General features: G+C 47.0%; 1 long non-coding RNA gene across 1 annotated transcript in view; it reads left to right on the top strand.

The window, feature by feature from the left end:
• The first annotated feature begins 331 nt into the window (after positions 1–331).
• Positions 332–23,168, top strand: part of LOC144338474 (uncharacterized) — a 69,522-nt gene continuing 46,685 nt past the window's right edge. Inside the window, exons 1-2 of the long non-coding RNA XR_013412682.1 lie at positions 332–4,415; positions 4,777–4,894. This is a non-coding gene — a long non-coding RNA (uncharacterized LOC144338474). The remainder of the gene's footprint in view (positions 4,416–4,776; positions 4,895–23,168) is intronic.

Here is a 23,168-nt window from a genome sequence, read left to right as displayed (position 1 = left end):
ATTCTTCAGCCGTTAGACTCGTGGACTGACATTATATCAACATTTCTTACCACAGTTAAGGTCTATGTTGATGTGGATGCAGCTCGCCTTTTCCTGAATTCCACAGAGGATGAGGGTATTAGGAGACGGCTGTGACCCACACTTCCATCATGGCCTGAACTAGTTGTTTCTTTTTTTGTTGGTTGGTTGGTTGGTTGGTTTGAGACAGAGTCTCGCTCTGTCACCCAGGCTGGAGTGCAGTGACACCATCTCGGCTCACTGCAACTTCTGCTCCTGGGTTCAGGTGATTCTCCTGCCTCAGCCTCCCGAGTAGCTGAGATTACAGGTGCACACCACCACACCCAGTAATTTTTTTGTATTTTTAGTAGACACGAGGTTTCACCCTGTTGGCCAGGTTGGTCTTGAACTCCTGACCTCAGGATCCACCTGCCTCGGCCTCCCAAAGTGCTGGGATTACAGGTGTGCGCTACCACCCCCGGCCCCTGAACTAGTGTTTCAGCTTAACTTTGGAATGCCATTGACCAAGAGGAGGGGCCCATTCAGATGGCTGGGGGCTTAGAATTTTGTTTCTGGTTTACACTGGAATTCGGTTTGTAGTCTAAGGGCAACAGGCAGTACCATATAGCCTAGGTGTGTGGTAGGCTGTACCACCTAGGTTTGTGTGAGTGTGCACTACAATTTTTGCACAGCGATGAAATCCCCTGATCACACATTTCCCAGAATGTATCCCCATCATTAAGCAACACATGGCCAGGCGTGGTGGCTCACACCTGTAATCCCAGCACTTTGGGAGGCCAAGGCAGGCAGATCAACTGAGTTCAGGTGTTCGAGACCAGCCTGGCCAACAGAGCAAAACCCTGTCTCTACTTAAAATACAAAAAATTAGCTGGGCGTGGTAGTGGATGCCTGTAATGCCAGGTACTCAGGAGGCTGAGGCAGGAGAATTGCTTGAACCTGGGAGCTGGAGGTTGCAGTGAGCCAAGATTGTGCCGTTGCACTGCAGGCTGGGCGACAAGAGCAAAACTGTCAAAAGATGAAAGAAAGAGAGAGAGAGAGAGAAGAGGAGGGGAGGGGAGGGGAGGGAAGGGAAAGAAAGGAAGGAAAGGAAGGAAGAAAAAAAAGAAAAAAGAGAAAAGCAAAGAAAACCAAGACACATGATTGTATTTTCATCCGGAATGTTCCAATACTGGGTACCTCAGATAGGGCTTTTGCGACATGCTCCACAGAATCACATCTTGACCTTCAGAGATTAAGCTGTGGGAGACTCCTGTCAAATAGTTAATTTTCATGTCGAGTCAATGCCCCAGACAGAAAAACATAGCCAGAGGCCAGGTGCGGGGGCTCATGCATCTTATCCCAACCCTTTGGGAGGTTGAGGTAGGTGGATCACGAGGTCGGGAGTTCAAGACCAGCCTGGCAAGAGGGTGAAACCCTGTCTCTACTGAAAATACAGAAATTAGCCGGGCATGGTGGTGGGTGCCTGTAATCCCAGCTACTCGGGAGGTTGAGGCAGGAGAATCACTTGAACCCGGGAGGTGGAGGTTGTGGTGAGCCAAGATTGCACCACTGCGCTCCAGCCTGGGTGACAGAGCAAGACTCTGTATCAAAAAGAGAGAGAGAGAGAGAGAAGGAGAGAAGGAGGGAAGGGAGGAAGGAAAACAGCTACCTCTTCAAGGTCTTAGCCTGTCTTCCTACGATGCTGGTGTTTACCCTTCTTAGTGTATAAACATGTAACATCTAGGCAATGTAATTGCACAATTTTGCCTGGCTGAGAGCCAAGCCTCCTTCCCCCATCTCCTGGGTTGTCCTTAAAGTAACCCAGGCCATATATTGGAATATAAATGACTTCCATGTGGCTTCACTTTCTTCTTTGACCTTCAGGTATCCTGACCCAGGCAAGCAGATTTTAAAGCTCATTTCTAGCCAAAAGTCCTGCCTCACTGAAAGCTCCAGCACCCTCTTTGTAAAGGATGAGGGAGAAGGAGTTGGCGACGTGTACCCAGCAACCTTCAAAATGGAAATGAATTGATCCAATTCAGTGTGTTCATTTTCTGCAAGTCTTTGAAATTCTAGCCATGGAAATTTTTATAAGTACCAAAGCAGAGTAAAACTCCAGCGATCGATGTTTGAGAATTCAGGGCCTCCAAGGAGGCGGCATAAATTGTGCTGTGCCCTTCCTGTGGCTGGAGGAAGTCGTAAAAGTGTCCTGGATGATTCACAGAACTCAGGCAGCTGCCAAAGGTACCAGGATTGCTTACAGAATATGCCTGAGGTATTAGGACAGACGGCTCACAGTTAAGTTATATACGCAGAATAATTCCCCTGCAAAAGTGACAGCGTGTCACCAGGCAGGACTAACGGCAGCTTTCCGCTTGGAAAATGGTGAATGAAGCATTAATATACCAAACAAAGGAATGGATGCATATCAGAGAGCGTATAAACGACCCGCTGGAGGCCAGGACGGAGCAGTAAACAGCAGCAAGTGGCCAGGCACCTAGACCTCGGCTTTTTCACAAATGTTTCATGAATATGTACAAATGCATAACGTTTATGGGATGACATGATTGGCTACTCAAAGTATCTGCCATCTGGGGAGTGTTGGTGTTTGGGACCAGATGGTTATCTGTGGTGGGGCCGTCCTGTGCACTAGAGGGCACTGAGCAGCAACCTGGGGGCCTCTACCCAGGAGATGCCACAAGCACACCCTCCACCCCAGAGTCAGGATGACCAAAACTGTCTCCAGACATCAGCAAGTGTCCTCTGGGAAGTAACATTGTGCCTGGTTGCAAACCACTGCCATAGATGATGGATTAGAGAGAGAGAGAGAGATGATTGATTGATTGATTGATTGATAGATAGATAGATAGATAGAAGGATGGGTAGATAGGTAGATAGATGGTAGATGGATTACAGATACATAGATGGTAGATAGACAGATAGATAGATAGATAGATAGATAGATAGATAGATAGATAGATGGATAATAGAGAAATGGATGGGTAGATAGGTAGACAATAGATGGATGGATAGGTAGATACATAGATGATAGAGAAATGGATGGATGGATGGGTACATAGCTGGATAAATAGATATAGATAGGGAGATAGATAGATAGATGACAGCTAGCTAGATAAATAAATACAGAGTAGATAGACGGATAGACAGATTACATGGATGGATGGATGGAGGGATGGATGGATATGTGAATGGATGAATGGATAGATACACAGATACCTAGGTAATAGATAGAAGACAGAGGTTTCCCAGCCTGTCTTCTCTACTGTTGAGTGCCAAGGGGCAGGAAGCTGGGCATCTCTCTTGGTCTGGGATGCAGAGGCACAGATGGGGACATGATAGATAGATGGATAGATAGATGATGGATAGATAGACTAGATACATAGATGGTAGAAAGATGGAGAGATGAATGGATTGATAGATAATAGATGATGGATGGATAGATACATGATGGATGCATGGATGGATGGACTAGACAGATGGTAGATGGATGGGTAGAGAGATTGATGAGAGAGAGAGGTTAAGGGAGAGAGAGCTATAGATTGATACACAGAGAGATGGGTGAAGGAAGGAAGGAGGAGAAAAGGGAGAAGAGAGAAGGAGCAATGTGAGAGTCACTCATGCTAAGCGACTTTTTCGGCCTCAGCGCTGCGGATATTTGGGGGTGCATGACTCTGTGGCGGGGCCGTCCGTCCTGTGCACTGTCCGGTGTTGACCAGCGCCCCTGGGCTCCACCCACCAGGGGCCAGGAGCACCTACCTCCTCCACCTCCCTGGTGACAACGGAAAATGTCTGCAGACATTTCCAAATATGCCGTGGGAGGTCCGAAGCACTCCCTTTGAAGAACCAACCTTGACAAACATTTAAAACTATATGCGCAAGATTTTAGAATTGCATAACTGGAGAACACATTAAAATTCCGAGTGAATTATCACTGTCTTCCAGACCAAAACAAGACAAGAAAGAGAAAATGCCCCGAGATCCACAGCAGCCCCAGAGCGCCACTGCTTAATCTTCAGAGGAGAGGCTTCTCCGTTTCCAAGTGCGGAGGGGCAGGAATCTGGGCGTCTCCCAGGGTCTGGGATGCAGAGGCGTGTAGGAGAAGCTGCTGGCTATAAACATCGCACCGGCCTCCACCTGCTAGCACCCATGCTGGCCGGGACCCGCCAGCCCTCTCTAAGAAGCACTTCTCACATCTGCAGACAGCCGATTCCATACCTACTCCGGGGACAGTGATGTGGGGAGGGAAGACGTCAGGGCTGGCCTTTGTCAAGCACCTGGTGACAATTACAGGCTTGGCCTTTCTCCAGCCAAAACTTCTCAGCAGCAGTTTCAGCTCAGTTCTGGAGCTAGATTCTGCTGGATGCAGCTAGATTCTCGGCTAGATTCTGGGCCAGTCGGTGAGAGTTAGGTGGGGGGTGCTGCTGCACCTGCGGGCTCCCGGGTTAGGTACACACCTTTGTCAGCAAAGCATTCTAGCCTGTACCCCAGCGCACGTCTTCAGGTGTACACACATTCTACGTACCCATTATGGATGCCCCTGATGCTGCACCACACAGACATAAACCTCTTAAAGCGATGACATATAAAGCAATGCAGACAGCACTTCCAATATTGAGTTCCTAACCCTAAGGGTGATTGTATGCTCTCTCTGAAGTTTTGCACTTAGGTGTCTTTTTTAATTAAAAAATGAATTATGATAAAATATGCATAACATGAAATTTACCATTTTAACTTTTTTTTTTTTTTTTTTTTTGACAGAGTCTTGCTCTGTCACCCAGGCTCGAGTGCAGTGGCACGATCTCAGCTCATTACAACCTCTGCCTCCCAGGTTCAAGCAATTCTCCTGCCTCCGCCTCCACAGTAGCTGGGATTACAGGTACCATTTTTAGTACAGACAAGGTTTCACCACGTTGGCCAGGGTGGTCTCGAACTCCTGACCTCAGGCAGTCGACCCGCCTCAGCCTCCCAAAGTGCTGGGATTCCAGGCGTGAGCCACCGCACCTGACCCATTCTACTTCCTCTCTGTTGATCCCAATGTGATGACTCTGAGAACCTCGTTCAAGTGGTGTCAGAGTATTTTTCCTTTTTATGACTGGTTTCCTGTACTCAGCGTAATGTCCTCACGGTTTGTCAACGCTTGACCAGAGTGTCTGTCCTTTTTAAAGGCTGAATAGTATTCCACCATATAGACAGACCACATTTTGCTGACGTATTCATCTGCCAGTGACCACCTGGTCCCCACTTGGGGGGCCTTCCACACTGGGGCTATTGTGAGTAACACTCCTGTGACCACGTGCGCAAATGTTGCTTCAGGTCCCAATTTGAGGGCGGGGGTGTGTAGACCCAGCAGGGCAATGGCTGGCTCCTGTGGGAATCCCATCTTCAACCTTGTAAGACGGATGTGGTTACTCTGTGGAAACGCCAAGGACACCCTTCCCGGGCATGGCAGAGGGTAGGTCGTTGCAAACCCTTGTCTTGTAGTACACAACAAGCCTGCGCTCTTTCTCGGTTGCCATTCTTTCTTGGTCGGTGCGCCGTGATAAGTTTTAATCCATGGATGCATTCCGGTACCCAAGACCCTATCAGGATTCAGAACAAGTCCGTGACCTCAGTGAATTCCCTCACCTTGCCCATCCGCCGTCAGCCCCAATCCTCTGCCCTAACCTCTGGCAACCACGGGTCTGTTTTTCGCCTCAATATTGGCCGAGTCCACAAAGTCATATACGTGCCTTCATGCAGTAAGTACCTCTTGGAAACTGCTTTCTTTCACTTGGTAATATGCATTCGAGGTGCAGTTAAGTTTTGGGGTTGTTTTCTTTTTTTACGTCAAGTTCTGGGATGCATGTGCAGAACGTGGAAGTTTGTTCCATAGGTGTACATGCGCCGCGCTGGTTTGCTGCACCTGTCAACCCGTCATCTAGGTTTTAAACCCTGCATGAATTAGGCATTTGTCCTAATGCTCTCCCTCCCCTTGCCCCCCAACCCCCTGACAGCCCTGGTGTGTGATGTTCCCCTCCCTGTGTCCGTGTGTTCTCATTGTTCAACTCCCACTTATGAGTGAGAACATGCGGTGTTTGGTTTTCTGTTTCTGTGTGAGTTTGCTGAGAATGATGGCTTCCAGCTTCATCCATGTCCCTGCAGAGGACATGAACTCGTTCTTTTTTATGGCTGCATAGTATTCCATGGTGTCTATGTGCCACATGTTCTTTATCCAGTCTATCACTAATGGGCATTTGGGTTGGTTCCAAGTCTTTGCTATTGTGAATAGTTCTGCAGTAAACATATGTGTGCATGCGTTTTTATAGTAAAATGATTTATAATCCTTTGGGTACATACACAGTAATAGCATTGCTGTGTCAAATACTATTTCTGGTTCTAGATACTTGAGGAATCGCCACACTGTCTTCTACAATGGTTGAACTAATTGTCACTCCCACCAACAGTGTCAAAGCGTTCCTATTTCTCCACATCCTCTCCAGCATCTGTTGTTTCCTGACTTTTTAATACCTGCCATTCTAACGGGCCTGAGATGGCATCTCATTGTGGTTTTGATTTGCATTTCTCTAATAACCAGTGATGATGAGCTTTTTTTCATATGTTTGTGGGCCGCACAGGCAACCTACAGAATGTGAGAAAATTTTTACAATCTATCCATCTGACAAAGGTCTAATATCCAGAATCTACAAGGAATTTAAACAAATTTACAACAACAACACAAAAACAACCCCACCAAAGTGTGGGCAAAGGATATGAACAGACATTTCTCCAAAGGTGCAGCCAAGTTTTTACATGAAACAATGGTCCACCCCTTTTTCTGGCCTTCCCGTGGATTGGAAGATACTCCTTTTGGAAAGAAGGAGATGGTGTCTGGACCCAAGGGCGCTTATAAAAATTGCACACTGCTTTTACGGTGGGACATGGACTCCAACTCCAGGGAAGTCACTCTCCTTTCCTTACCCCTGCCTCGGGTCACTGGCTGCTTTTTCATTGTTTTCCCATCTAAGATTCTTGCCTAGTGTTTTATGTGGACTTGCTTGGAAAGACAGAGAAGAAAATGTATCTAGGGTGTGTCCACAGACATAGCACCTAGAAGACAGAAGGGAGTTGCAATTACCTACCCTCTGCAATTCCCAGAAAGGTTGTTCTTAGCGTTTCAACAGAGTAACCACATCAACCTATTCATACTCTGCCATTCCTCTGTCTATAACCAAATGGGACACTGGATGCTCAAAACCATTATTAATAAAAATTACTTCGCATGCGGTGCCTTATGCCCGTAATCCCAGACTTTGGGAGGCCAAGGCAGGCGTATCACAAGGTCAGGAGTTCGAGAGCAGCCTGGCCAAGATGGTGAAACCCCATCTCTACTAAAAATACAAAAATTAGCCGGGTGTGGTGGCGCGTGCTTGTAGTCCCAGCTATTTGGGAGGCTGAGGCAGGAGAATCGCTTGAACCCCGGAGACGGAGGTTGCAGTGAGCCGAGATTGCACCACTGCACTCCAGCCTGGGGGACGGAGCGAGACTCCATCTCAAAAAGAAAAAGAAGAATGCATTCCATAGAAGACAGAAATGGTCAGAAAATGGGTTCTCCCTTAGAGTTACCAGAAGGAACCAGCCATGCCAACACCTGGATTTTACCCTGGGGAGACCCATTTCGGAGTTCTGACCTCTAGGACTGCGAGACCATCTATTGGTTTTGCTTGAAGTCACCTAAAGCAGCTTAATGCTGTGGGCACTGGACATGCACCTCCCCCCCAAATCTCACCCTGTCCACGTGGCCGTGATGCACGTTTAAGAGGCTCTGTATTGTAGAGATGGGGTCTCGCTACATTGCCCAGGCTGGTCTCAAACGCCTGGGCTCAGGCAGTCCTCCAAATGGGCTCATCCAGTTTAGAAGAAATTGCCCCACACGCTGGACATTTCTTACTATGGCCTGAGTTTCTCCTTGGCCTTAATATGGTCCAGCACTGAAATCTATCAGGACACAAACATGCAAGGTCTCCTTGCACGGAAGGAGAGCTCGCAAAACTGTGTGTTGGTGAAAATCAACTGCGCCCCCCACCCCTGCATTTTCCTGCTCCTCTCTTTCCCTCGCTTGCTGTGAGGATTCCTCTCTTCTCCTCCTTCCCCGCTCCCTTCCTCCTTCCCCGCTCCCCTCCTCCTTCCCCGCACCCCTCCTCCTTCCCCGCACCCCTCCTCCTTCCCCGCACCCCTCCTCCTTCCCCGCACCCCTCCTCCTTCCCCGCACCCCTCCTCCTTCCCCGTGGCTCTCCTTCTTGGATTTCCATTTCAAATTTCTACCAATTTCCTATCAGCTGCCCCGCAGTGTTTGCTGGTCCCTCGGAAATTAATTTAGCGACTTTCACACGGACACATCATTTCTAACTTCAAAGTCCCGGACGCGGGGGTTGAGCCTCTGTCCAAGGGCACAGACACAGAGCCTGCAGTCAGAGCCCTGCCCCTCCGGGTGTTTGCTGCAAACCACATTAGTCACTGACGCCCTGACCTGCCGGTTTTAGCGCTGTCCTCTGAAAATTCCACAGGTCACTGTGGATCTCAGGATCTGTCAGTATGAATGATAAGCTAGAGAGAAAAACAAAATAAACAAAAAACAAAAGCAAAGGAAAAAGAAGGGCCTTCAAATTAAATAAAACCTTACAATTTAGATGCAATAGCTCGAAGCAAAGGCGTGCACCTGTGGATCTATAATACCTTATCCAAACTCAGCATAGGATCTCCTTTATAAGGGAAAGCTGGGTGGGGTAGAGGGGGCTTCAGCGGTCACTTTCAGCCCTTCCTCCCCCAAAGCTTGGGAGAGGAGACTCCTTCCATCCCGAAGCCCTCCACACAATACATTTTGAAGTGGTGGATTTTTGAAAAAGATCAGGGTTCTGCAGGAAGTACTGCTGGATAAGCGTCACGCGCGTCCGTGTGAAAAGACCACCAAACGGCTTTGTGTGAGCAATAAAGCTGTTTATTCGCTTGGGTGCCAGTGGGCTGAGCCGGAAAAGAGAGTCAGCAAAGGGAGATGGGGAAGGGGTGGCTTTACAGGAGTTGGGTAGGTAGTGGAAAATTACAACCAAAGGTAGTTATCTCTTGTTAGCAGAGGAGGGGGTTGTAAGGTGCACGGTGGACAGATCATAAGACTCGTTGTCCAGAAAAAGAACATGACAGAGCTGATTGATCAGCTAAGGTAGGGCAGGGACAAGTCCCAATAGTAAAATATTGTAATTTTAGTTAAGGCAGGGACTGGCTGTTTTACTTCTTTGTAGGTTTTTTTTCTTTGCTGCAGACTTCCTGGCTCCTGCAGGCCAACTGGATGTATTTGTGCAGGTCACAGGGGGTTATAAGGGCTGAGCTTTGACTCAGAGGCCTGACAGATACGATCCCACAGTGGGGTCCCATTTGCTGGGAATGGTACCTTCCACCCAAGGCGGTGACCCCCCCTTTGCCCAGGAACGGTACCTTCCACCCAAGGCGTTGACCCCCCCTTGCCCAGGAACGGTACCTTCCACCCAAGGCGGTGACCCCCCCTTGCCCAGGAATGGTACCTTCCACCCAAGGCGGTGACCCCCTTGCCCAGGAATGGTGACTTGCCGGGGAATGTACCTTCCCCCCAAGACGGTGACTTGCCGGGGACTGTACCTTCCACCCAAGGCGGTGACCCCCTTGCCCGGAAGTGGTACCTTCCAGCGAAGGCAGTGACCCACTTGCCCGGAAATGGCACCTTCCACCCAAGGCGGTGACCCACTTGCCCGGAAATGGCACCTTCCACCCAAGGCGGTGACCCACTTGCCCGGAAATGGTACCTTCCCCCCAAGACGGTGACGCATTTGCCCGGGAATGGTACCTTCCACCCAAGGCGGTGACCCCCCTTGCCCGGAAGTGGTACCTTCCAGCGAAGGCAGTGACCCACTTTCCCGGGAATGGTACCTTCCACCCACGGTGGTGACCCACTTGCCCGGAAATGGTACCTTCCAGCCAAGGCGGTGACCCACTTGCCCGGAAATGGTACCTTCCATCCACCGTGGTGACCCACTTGCCTGGGAATGGTACCTTCCACCCAAGACGGTGACCCACTTGCCCGGAAATGGTACCTTTCACTCAAGACGGTAACCCACTTGCCCGGAAATGGTACCTTCTAGCGAAGGCGGTGACCCACTTGCCCGGAAATGGTACCTTCTAGCGAAGGCGGTGACCCACTTGCCCGGAAATGGTACCTTCCACCCACGGTGGTGACCCACTTGCCCGGAAATGGTACCTTCCACCCAAGGCGGTGACCCACTTGCCCGGAAATGGTACCTTCCACCCAGGGCGGTGACCCACTTGCCCAGAAATGGTACCTTCCATCGAAGGCGGTGACTCCAAGGTCATGGGGATTGTAAGTTGAGCTTTTGAGACACAGAGGCTGCTTCGGTGACAGTTTTGTGCTGAAACTTCCACTTTCGGGGGCGGGGCGGGGAGGTATCACCAAGTTTGCTGGTTTTGCATCAAAAATTGAGTGTCTTAAGATGCTTTTATTTTCTAAAACAACGTTTCTCAGCCTCAGCACTGCTGGCATGTGTGGGCCGGAGGATTCTCTGGGGAGGGGCTGTCCTGTTCGCTGTAGGGAGTTGCGCGGCGCCCCTGGGCTCCACCCACCAGATACCGGGAGCACCCCCACAGTTGTGACAAACGAAGCTGTCCTCAGGTATTCCCCAGTGACCCCAAGGGAGAAAAATCACCTCCAGTTGAAAACCACTGTCATAGACAGATAAATGATAGCGATAGCTGGATAGATATAGATAGATGATACACGGATAAAGATTATTGATAAAGAGATACAGAGATGATAAATGATAGGTAAATAGATGCTAGATAGATGATAGAGAGAGACACAGATGATAAACAGGATAGATAGCTGCATAGATAGGATATGATAGATTGAAAGAAGGACAGATGATTGATGCATTGATAGACGATTGATAATTAAATAGACAGACAGATAGAATCTCTTATGCCCAGGCATTACCTTGATGTCAGAGTTTCTCAACTTCAGCATCACTCACTGACATTTCAGACTGGAGGACTCTCTGTGGTTGGGCCATCCTGGGCATTGTAAGGTGTTGAGCAGCGTCCCTGGGATCCATACAGCAGAGGCCAGGATCTCCTCCATCAGGTGGTGACAACTAAAGATGCCCTCAGATGTTATGCAGTATGTCTTGAAGGGCAGAATTTTCCTTGGTTGCAAACCACTGCCACAGATAGATAGATGGGTGGGTGGATAGATAGATGATAGATAGATAGATGGATGGGTGGGTGGCTGGCTGGCTGGATAAATAGATAAATACATACATACATACATGATAGGTAGGTGCATGGATAGATAGGTGGATGGGTAGATGGATATATAGATAGTAGGTGGATGGATGGATAGATAGATACATTATGGGTGAGTGGATGGATAGATAGGTGGATGGGTAGATGGATGCATAGATAGATGTTAGGTGGATGGATGGATAGATACATGATAGGTGAGTGGATGGATAGATAGGTGGGTGGGCAGATGGATGGATAGATAGGTGGGTGGATGGATGGATAGGTAAGTGATAGGTGAATAGATAGATGATGGTGATAATATAGTTAGACACATGATGGTGATGATAGATGATGGTTAGATAGGTAGATGATAGATAATGATAGAAGGATGGATGGATGGATGGATGGATGGATAGATAGATAGATAGATAGATAGATAGATAGATAGATGATAGATGAACAGACAAGAAAATTGATAGGTAGATACAGATGGATGCTAGGTGATGGCCACATGAGACATAAACAGATAGAGCCTCTCATGCTAAACCAGAGTTTCTTGACCGCAACACTATTGCCTTGTGGGGATGGATAATTAAGGGGCTGTGCTGTACAGCATCCTGGGTCTCCACCCACTAGATGCCCATAGCATCCCTACCTTGTTATGACGGCCAAAAATGTCCCTAGATATTGCCAAGTGTCCCGGGGTGTGTGTGTGTGGAGGGGGGGGGGTAGGGAACAGAACCACTCCCAGATAAGAATCGCTACTATAGAACGAGGTTTTCTTTGCATGTAAAAAATATCAGAACGACTCCCCTGAGCATAACATAGCAGACACACGTGCGCGTGCGCACACACCCACGCCTGTCTACACCATGGTGCGGACCCCTAGCCCTGCATGAGGTGCAGAGCACCTGCATGCATTCTGGTCACGTTCCAACAGGCGCTGAGTGTGTCCTTCCCGCCTGCAGGACCGGAGGTGCCGCTCCTAGGGATTTAAATGTGTCAGTGTGAATCATCGCAGAGACACCAAAGCCGCAGCATCGGGCAGCATTCAGGGATGAGGCACGGTCATGCACATAGATACAGGACATGATCCCAGAGGATCTGGGGATGTCCAGTGCCCGGTATTGAGAATAGAGGCTGCCACCGTGATGCCTTCCGTGGAGCATAGAGCTGCAGGTCTATGCAGTAGATACATAATACATAATGCAAGTCCATGCAACCTCTCTGCAATAGATACATAATATATAATGCAAGTCCGTGCTACCTCCATGCAATAGGTACATAATACATAATGCCAGTCCGTGCAACATCGATGCAATAGATATATAATACAAGTGCACGCTACGTCTGTGCAATAGGTACATAATACAAGTCCATGCAACGTCTATGCAATAGGTACGTAATACATAATGCCAGTCTGTGCAACATCTATGCAATAGATACGTAATACAAGTGCATGCTATGTCTGTGCAATAGGTACATAATACAAGTCCATGCAACGTCTACGCAATAGGTACATAACATATAACGCAAGTCCATGCTACGTCTATGCAATAGATACATAATATATAATGCAAGTCCATGCTATGGCTATGCAATAGATACATAATATATAATGCAAGTCCCTGCTACTGCTACACAATAGATACATAATATATAACGCAAGTCCATGCCACATCTGTGCAATAGATACATGATACATAATGCAAGCCCATGCTATGTCAGTGCAATAGATACATAATATATAAAGCAAGTCCATGCTACGTCTATGCAATAGATACGTAATACACAATGCAGTTCCATGTTATGTCAGTGCAATAGATACATAATATATAAGGCAACTCCATGCTACGTCTATGCAATAGATACGTAATACACAATGCAGTTCCATGTTATGTCAGTGCAATAGATACATAATATATAACGCAACTCCATGCTACGTCTATGCAATAGATACGTAATACACAATGCAGTTCCATGTTATGTCAGTGCAATAGATACATAATATATAAGGCAACTCCATGCTACGTCTATGCAATAGATACGTAATACACAATGCAGTTCCATGTTATGTCAGTGCAATAGATACATAATATATAAGGCAACTCCATGCTACGTCTATGCAATAGATACATAATACACAATGCAGGTCCATTCTAAGTCTGTGCAATAGATACATCATACACAATGCAAGTCCATGCTACCTTTATGCAATAGATACATAATAGGTAATGCAAGTCCATGCTACGTCTATGCAATAGGTAAATAATGCATAATGCGAGCCCATGCTACCTCTATGAAAGAGGTTCATTTGGCTTTGTTAATCCCACGTCTTTATTGTTCAGGCAACGTGAACTTAAAGGAGGGCATTTTGGGAACCAAGGCTTGCACGTAGAGAATGTTAAGTGTTTCTTTTACTCCTGGGTGTGACTTCAGCCAACCCCTGAATTCCAGACATTCCTCATTTTAACAGCGGAGCACAACTTCCTTGTCCTAGAGAAGGAAGAATTTGGCATTTGCCTAACAGATAAGGCGGATAATACAGAGACTGTTTCACCAAGACGTCCTGCGGTGAACAGCGGGTTCTGAGAAGCTTTAGGACAAAACCCTGTGAGGGAATCATGCAGAAAGGCCACTAAGCTCTTATTTTTATTTTCCAACTTCCGCCTTTTCTTTGTTGGAGGAGATCTGGAGACAATCTGCTGCCCAAAGACAGAACTCAAAGAAAAGAAAAAGACAGGATGTTGTGGCTCCTTACTCAGACGGAGGAATGAAGTTGGATAAAAATCACTGTACTTGGCCGGGCACAGTGACTCACACCTGTAATCCCAGCACTTTGGGAGGCTGAGGCAGCCGGATCACGAGGTCAGAAGTTCAAGACCAGCCTGGCCAACATGGCGAAGCCCCGTCTCCGCTAAAAATACAAAAATTAGCTGGGCGTGGTGGCATACGCTTGTAGTCCCAGCTACTTGGGAGGCTGAGGCAGGAGAATTGCTTGAACCCGGGAGGCAGAGGTTGCAGTGAGCCGAGATTGTGCCACTGCACCATAGCTTGGGCGACAGAGCGAGACTCCGTTTCAAAAAAAAACAACAAAAACCTATAGTTCACGGTGCTTACAGTGTTAGCCCAGGGCTGATGCTTTAAACCCTAAAGTCAGCCTAGGACAGTGACCCACCCTACCTACCGCCTCTGCTTCCCATTAAATTCTCCTTCTCTAAGCCTCGTGTCTCCTGTTTTCTCATGAGAAATACTCAGAATTAATTGAGAAGATCCATGAATTTACTTAACGATGAATTTCTTCTTCCAACAAATATGTCAACGATGAGCCAGATACTGGTTTTTCACCTGAAATAGATTGAGGATTAAAAGGGAGAGGCAATGGGAAAGGAAATACAGATACAGATAGGAAACAGGAAAGGAAATACAGATACAGATAGGAAACAGGAAAGGAAATACAGATACAGATAGGAAACAGGAAAGGAAATACAGATACAGATAGGAAACAGGAAAGGAAATACAGATACAGATAGGAAACAGGAAAGGAAATACAGATACAGATAGGAAACAGGAAAGGAAATACAGATACAGATAGGAAACAGGAATGGAAATGGACCTAGGTACAGATAAAGCTATCGGCGTAGCTGTACAGATACAGATAGACAGAGGCATAGAAATGAATTGGAAAGAGGCAGAAAATAGATAGGGTCATAGATTCAGATACAGAATCTGTAGGAAGAGACACAGACATGGCTATGGATACAGAATTGGGTCTGGATACAGATGTACATAGATACATCGGTCCATAAGATAGATGTATAGATTTGATGATTGATAGATGATAGCTAGATGATATAGATAGTAGCTAAACTAGATAACTGATGGACAACAGAGAAATAACAGGTAATAGATGATTGATAGTCATAGATAAGAGATAGATTAGCTGGGTGCAGTGGCTCACGCCTGTCTTCGCAGCATTTTGGGAGGCAGAGGCAGATCATGAGTTCAGGAGTTCAAGACCAGCCTGGCCAAGATGGTGCAATCCTGTCTCTACTAAAGATACAAAAAATTAACTGGGCGTGGTGGCGCGCACCCGTAACCCCAGCTACTCGGGAAGCTGGGGCAGGAGAATCGCTTGAACCAGGGAGGCGGAGGTTGCAGTGAGCCAAGATCGCACCATTGTACTCCAACCTGGGTGACAGAGCAAGACTCCGTCTCAAAAAAAAAAAAAAAAAAATAGATTGGATGATTGATGGATAATAGATAACAAGTAGTTAGATATGCATAGATTAGGTAGATAGGCAATAGATGACAGATGGATATAAATAGTAGACAAATTGATTTGATGACAATAGATAAGTATATTAGATGATAAACACAATAGATAGATTCATTGATATTAGATAGATTAGATAGATAATTTAGAAATAGAGACAGATAATGAGATACATAGATGATAAATAGATGATGGATAGATATATAGATAGATGACGATGGATGGATGGATGGATAGATAGATAGATAGATAGATAGATAGATAGATAGATAGATAGATAGATACAGATAGATGGCAGACAGATGGATGATGGATAGATAGATATGTAGCAGGTCGAACCGCAGACAAAACCTCTCAGACACCGGGTTGTAGAAGGAAGGGCTTTATTCAGCTGGGAGTATCGGCAAGCTACTGCCTTAAAATCCGAACTCCCTGAGTGCACAATTTCTGTCTCTGTTAGGGGCTCACAACACTAAAGATTTCACATGAAAGGGCCGTAATTGATTTGAGTAGGCAGGTGGTACGTGACAGGGGCTGCCTGCACCGGTGGTCAGAGAGAAACAGAACGGAACAGGGAGCTTCACAGTGTTCTTCTATACCATGTCTGGACTCTATGGATAACATCGGTTTCTAAGTTAGGAGTTGATTTTTAACTACTGGGTTTAGGCCAGGCAGGCCCAGGCCTGGTTTCGGGCCTGGCGCTGGGCTGCCTGTCTTTCGTTTTACTTCCTTGTTTTTTTCTTAAAACAGGTACCGAGTATAAAACAATATAAAACAATGTGAGAGGGTCTCTCTCTTTCCTCAGATAGATAGATAGATATAGATAGGCAGACAGATGATAGATAGATAGATAGATAGATAGATAGATAGATAGATAGATAGATAGATAGATAGACGGACAGACAGAGATAGGCAGACAGATGATAGATGAGCTACATAGATGATGGATAGACAGATAATGGAGATATGATGCATAGATAGATATAGGTAGATACATAGATGACAATAGGTAGGTACGTAAGTAGGTAGATAGATAGATAGAGATAGGCAGACAGATAAAGGATACATGGGCTACATAGATGACAGATAATGGATAGATGATGCACAGATGGATACATGATGGAGAGACACATAGATGATAATAGCAGATAGATGATAGATCGATAGATACATACATAGATGACGCATAGAGAGATCATGTATAGATAGCTGTGTAGATAGATGATAGAGAAATGGATGGATAGATAATGCATAGATAGGCAGGCAGATGCGTAGGTAAATAGATAAATGGATAGATAGGTGGATGGCTAGATACAGGTGTAAATGCAGGTAGATGTGAGTGTGGATGTGGGATGAGACACAGGCATAGTCGCAGACATGAATATCGCCAGAGAACGTTGAGAGCCAAGAAGAAAGCTGAAGGAAGGTACTGGAGAGAAGCTTCTAGAGAGTGGTGACAGAGGGTGAAGGAAGGGTTGGCCTTGAAGCCAAAGACCCTCTTGATGAGAAGGTGAGAGCCACACGGATATGCGGGGTGAGAGGAGAGGACTCCAATCAGAGGGAACAGCACACACAAAGACCCCAAGGCAAGAATTGACGTCGCGATTCCAGGAGCAAGAGAGGTCACTGTGGTCAAATCCAAGAGTCTTCCCTGCACGTCAGGGCCCTGGGCTGAATTTCATTCCAGGAGCTGGGGGAGCTGAGCAGTGGACTGACATTGCCCAGGCTGGACAGGGCCTCAGAGCATCTAGGCATGGAGGGCAACACGGGGCATCAACAGTGAGGAAGGAAAGGCAAACTTGGGGTGCAGCTGAGAGTAGAGAGACCAGATAAAAAGGAGGGAAGGGCTGGGCGCGGTGGCTCATGCCTGTAATCCCAGCACTTTGGGTGGCCAGAGCGCGCGGATCACGAGGTCAAGAGGTCAAGACCATCCTGGCCAACATGGTGAAACCCTGTCTCCACTAAGAATACAAAAATTAGCCGGATGTGGTGGCAGGCGCCTGTAATGCCAGCTACTTAGAAGGCTGAGGCAGGAGAATCGCTTAAACCCAGGAGGCGGAGGTTGCAGTGAGCCGAGATCTTGCCACTGCCTTCCAGTCTGGGTGACAGAGCGAAAAACAAACAAACAAAAAAGATTGTGGTTGCCACGGTCAAATTCTAGTGGAACCTATTCTCTTTAGTGAGACAGAAGCAACAAAAGAGACTGGCTAAGTTATTTGAGGTCACAGAGCTGGACTTGGGTTAACACGTCCCAAGCCTTTTTGCAAAGTTGAAAGAAGCATTGTTGCCCCAGACGGCACTGTAGGAAATGGAGCTGCTTTGGACCAAAGAGGATGGATTGTATTGTGGTTTTGCTGAATTTTAAGAGGCCAAATGCAACCACCCAGTTTTTATTATGTTATACGCATCTCAGTGTGCCTCAGGTGTCTCTGAATGCATGCATGTGTGTATATGCATACATATGTGTGTGTGTTGTTTGTGTTTGCATGAATTCACACATCCAAATGCACGTGTGCACACATCACTGCATGCCTGCAAATGCATGTGTGAATTTGCGTGCATGAAGGTGTGAATGTGTATGCATGATTGTGTGAATGCCTTGTGCATACACAAATGTGTGTTCAGTGCACACATGCATTTATGTGCACGTGAATTTGTGTACCTGAAGGTTTGATTGTGTGTGCCCGATTGTGAATGCCTTGTGCATATGCAAATGTGTGTTCAATGCACACCTGCATTTATATGCACATGTGCATGTACATACATGCATTGTGCACATGTGTGTGCATGCACTGTGCATGCACTGTGAAAGTGTTCCATGTGTATCCTGCATGTGTGTATTTCTGTGTATGTGTACATGCATGTGTGAATATGTGTGTACCTGAGTCAGTGTTTGTGTGTGCATGTATGAAAGTGTATTCATGGGGATGAGAATGCTTCGTGCATGTGTAAATATGTGTGTGGGCCCTGCATTTATTCATGTATGTGCGTAGGTGTGCATACATGTGTGCGTGTGCTTGATTGTGAAAAACTGCACCTGTGCCTGTGTGCAAATACCTCATGTATGCGCGCTTGTGTACAATGCACATATGCCTTTGGCTGCCTGCATATGTGTGTACGTGAGTGTGAAAACCTGTGCACGTGTGAAATGTATAGATATATGTGTGTGCATCAGTGTGAACACCTGTATGCATGTGTGAATGTGTGTGTGCAATGTACATGTGCCTTTATCTGCATGTCTGTTTCTGTGCACACATTAGTGTGAAAACCTGTGCACATAATGCAGTGTGTATGTATGTGCATGAGTGTACATACGTGTACATACGTGTGTGCAGTGTATGTATATGCACGTGTGTACATGCAGATGTGAGTGTATCTGTACATGCATGTTCATGCCTGGGTTTGAGTGGATATGGGGAAAGCAGGAGGAGAATCACTTAGACGCTGACACACAAGTTCTCATTTTGGTAGATGAGCTGGTTGTGTATGTAAAGAGGAGAACAGAGGACAAAGACAGGTGGGATCAGCATTTAGTGCTGATGACGACAGCTCTGGACTCCTCTTGATGAGGGCTGTGGCACACATTGAGGGAAGCACTGCTGAAAACAACATAGAATGTGGTTTGGACTCAGCGTGCAATCCACAGTGGCCACGCTGCCAACACGGGGAACACGTTGGTTGACACGTTGGTGTTGGAGACGAAGATCTCCAAAGACGCTTTCTTGAAATCACCAAAGGAAAGGATCCATGCAGGAGAAGGAGTGCAGAGAGAAGGGCAGAGACCACAGAGTGCACCTGTGCACGTGTACAAATGCCTCACGCATGTATAAATGCATGCGTGCGCGTGTAAAATGCACATATGCCTTCAGCTGCGTGCATATGTGTGCAAATGAGTGTGAAAAGCTGTGCACATCTGCAGTGTATAGGTACATGTGTATGCATGAGTGTGAATGGCTGTATGCGTGTGTGAATGTGTGCGGATGAGCGTGGAAACCCTGAAGGGAGCCTCTTTGCAGTTTCTGGAACACAGTTTGTAGTTAACCTGGGACCGAAAGTCCATAGATTCCTTTACGGGATGCTGATGAATCAGGCCTGCTACCGGAAAGGAGTGTTGTGCGCGCCAGGGTTTCTCTTTGGCTTAGGCTTTCTTCCACCAAATCTGTCCCAGCCGTGCTGCCCTACCAGCGGCTGTCAATCCGCGTAGGGCTGCATGAAGACCCAAGTTCCTGTTTGGTTGCTTGGTAACCACTGGACGACATTGACTGCGTCCTCAGCGTGCACATTCTAATCCCGGTAATTTTGTTGACTCCGTCAGAGGAGAAACATGGTCTCTTCTCCACTTTCCCAGCTGTAATGCAAACCTTAGCATACAAGAAACAGAAGGAGGCAAGCTAAACACCAGAAGGAGGAGGTTAAGGGAAGGGAGGAAAGAGGAAACCAAAGGATGGCGGTGGGCTCAAACCACAATTTGTGCCACTGGATCGTGTGGTAATATTTCTGCGTGCTTGGGAATTACAAGCCCGCATGGAATAGTATGCAACTGTGGAAAAAGAATGAGATCATGTCTTTTGCAGGAGTATGGATGGAGCTGGAGGCTGTCACCCTTAGCAAAGTAACGCGGGAACAGAAAATCAAATACTTTCTCACTTATAAGTGGGAGCTAGGCCGGGCGCGGTGGCTCATGCCTGTCATCCCAGCACTTTGGGAGGCCGAGTCAGGCAGATCACAAGGTCAGGAGTTCGAGACCAGCCTGGCCAACATGGCAAAACCCCATCTCTACTACAAATACAAAAATTAGCCAGGCACGGTGCAGGCGCCTGTAATCCCAGCTACTCGGGAGGCTGAGGCAGGAGAATGGCTTGAACCCAGGAGGCGGAGGTTGCAGTGAGCTGAGATCGCGCCACTGCACTCCAACCTGGCAATAGAATAAGACTCTGTCTAAAAAAGAAAACAACATGCGTGCATAAGTATCTTTTTCATATAATGACTTCTTTTCCTCTGGGTGAATTCCCAGTACTGGCACTGCTGGATCACATGGTAGTTCTTTAAAAAATCACCACACTGCTTTTCTAGTGACTGTATGAGTTCACCGCATCCACACCCACACCTATTATTTTTTGATGTTTTGGTTATGGCCATTCTTGCGGGAGCGAGATGGGATCACATTGTGGTTTTGTTTTTTTTTTTTTTTTTTTTTGAGACGGAGTCTTGCTCTGTGGCCCAGGCTGGAGTGCAGTGGCCGGATCTCAGCTCACTGCAAGCTCCGCCTCCCAGGTTTACGCCATTCTCTGGCCTCAGCCTCCCGAGTAGCTGGGACTACAGGCGCCCGCCACCTCGCCCGGCTAGTTTTTTGTATTTCTTAGTAGAGACAGGGTTTCACCGTGTTCGCCAGGATGGTCTCGATCTCCTGACTTCGTGATCCGCCCGTCTCGGCCTCCCAAGTGCTGGGATTACAGGCTTGAGCCACCGCGCCCGGCCACACATTGTGGTTTTGACTTGCGTTTGCCTGATCGTTCGTGACGCTGAGCATTTTTTCATACGTTTCTTGGCCGCTTGTCTTGAACAGACAGTTCTCAAAAGCACATGTACAAATGGCCATTATCTGCACATTGCGAATTCGTGAATTCCCCTGCTCACTAAAATTGATTGGTCACCCCAAATCAATACTGAAGGTGCTTCCTGGGTCACTCACAGACATGCACTGGATAGGAAAATATTCGAGTCACCCGACACACACACGCACACACACACACACACACACTCCTAGCTGACATCTAAGAAAGAAAGGTTCTGTCTTGTGACTTCAGCTCTCACACTCTAAAAAACAAATAAACAAAAGTGTTCTTTTTGCTTTCTCTTCAGTGCCACACTTCTTGTCTTCTTAGGCTTTTTCTTTGTGACTTTGCTATTTAAAATGACCCCCAAGCAGGCCAGGCACGGTGGCTCATGCCTGTCATCCCAGAACTTTGGGAGGCCAAGGCGGGCGGATCATCTGAGATCTGGAGTTCCAGACCAGCCTGGCCAACATGATGAAACCCTGTCTGTACTAAAAATAAAAAAAATTAGCTGGAGGTGGTGGCAGGTGCCTGTCATCCCAGCTACTTGGGAGGCTGAGGCAAGAGAATCACTTGAACCCAGGAGGCGGAGGTTGCAGTGAGCTGAGATTGCGCCACTGCACTCCAGCCTGGGCCACAAGAGCAAAACTCCGTCTCAAAAAAAAAAAAAAAGTCCTATTTAGTGTTCCGAAGTGCAAGAAAACTGTGATGTGCCTCGCAGGCAAACTCCATGTGTCAGAGAAGCTTTGCGCAGACCTGAGTGATAGTGCTGTTGACTGTGACTTCAGTGTGAATGCATCTACAATATGTATTCAGTAAGGTGTCTGTAAACAGAAACATACATACAACAAGCTGATGTATGGCTTGGCTGCCAACAATTTTGTGACCAGTTGCTCAGGGGAACCTAACTCTGTATTTCCCCTGGAATCCCTGGCTTCATATTTGCTAATTTAGTATTTGCTATGACTTTATAGACTCTCTCTACCCTAAATAATAAGAAAGTACTGAAATTGTAAAGAAAAAATCTTTTATTTTTATTTATTTATTTATTTATTTTGAGACAGGGTCGTGCTCTGTCACCCAGGCTGGAGTGCAGTGGCATAATTTTGGCTCACGACAGCCTTGACCTCCCAGGCTCAGGAATTCTCCCACCTTAGCCTCCCATGTAGCTAGGACTACAGGTGTGTGCTACCATGCCCGGCTAATTTTATTGTATTTGTACAGATGGGGTTTTGTTGTGTTTCACAGGCTAGTTAAGAATGTAAATGTTAGCACATTCTCCTCCCACAATTTAGAAAGACTTGGAACCAACCCAAATGCCCATCAATAATAGACTGACTAAAGAAAATGTGGCATATATATACACCATGGAATACTATGCAGTCATAAAAAAAAGAATGAGTTCATGTCCTTTGCAGGGACATGGATGAAGCTGGAAACCATCCTTCTCAGCAAACTCACACAGGAACAGAAAACCAAACACCACATGTTCTCACACATAAGTGGGAGTTGAATAATGAGATCCCATGGACACAGGGAGGGGAGCATCACACACCGGGGCCTGTCGGGGCTTGGGAGGCAAAGGGAGGGAGAGCCTTAGGACACATACCTAATGCATGCAGGGCTTCAAACCTAGATGATGGGTTGACCATCATCTAGGTGCGGCAGGAAACCACCACGGCATGTGTATACCTATGGAACAAACCTGCATGTTCCGCACACGTATCCTGGAACTTAAAGGATAATTTTTTTCTAAATGGAATTTTTGTTATGGTTGTTGAGACAGTCTCACTCAGTCCCAGGCTGGAGGGCAGTGGTGCAATCTTGGCTCACCGCAACCTCCACCTCCTGGGTTCAAGTGATTCTCCTGCCTCAGCCTCCTGAGTAGCTGGGATTATAGGCACGCACCACCAGGCCTGGCTAATTTTTTGTATTTTTAGTAGAGACGGGGTTTCACCGTGTTAGCCAGGACGGTCTCGATCTCCTGACCTCGTGATCTGTCCATCTCGGCCTCCCAAAGT

Source organism: Macaca mulatta, chromosome X (genome assembly GCF_049350105.2).
Source record: "Macaca mulatta isolate MMU2019108-1 chromosome X, T2T-MMU8v2.0, whole genome shotgun sequence".
In the NCBI taxonomy this organism is placed as follows: Eukaryota; Metazoa; Chordata; class Mammalia; order Primates; family Cercopithecidae; genus Macaca; species Macaca mulatta.
Note: the sequence above shows the minus strand (reverse complement) of the source record. Positions and strands in the feature narration are given on the sequence as shown.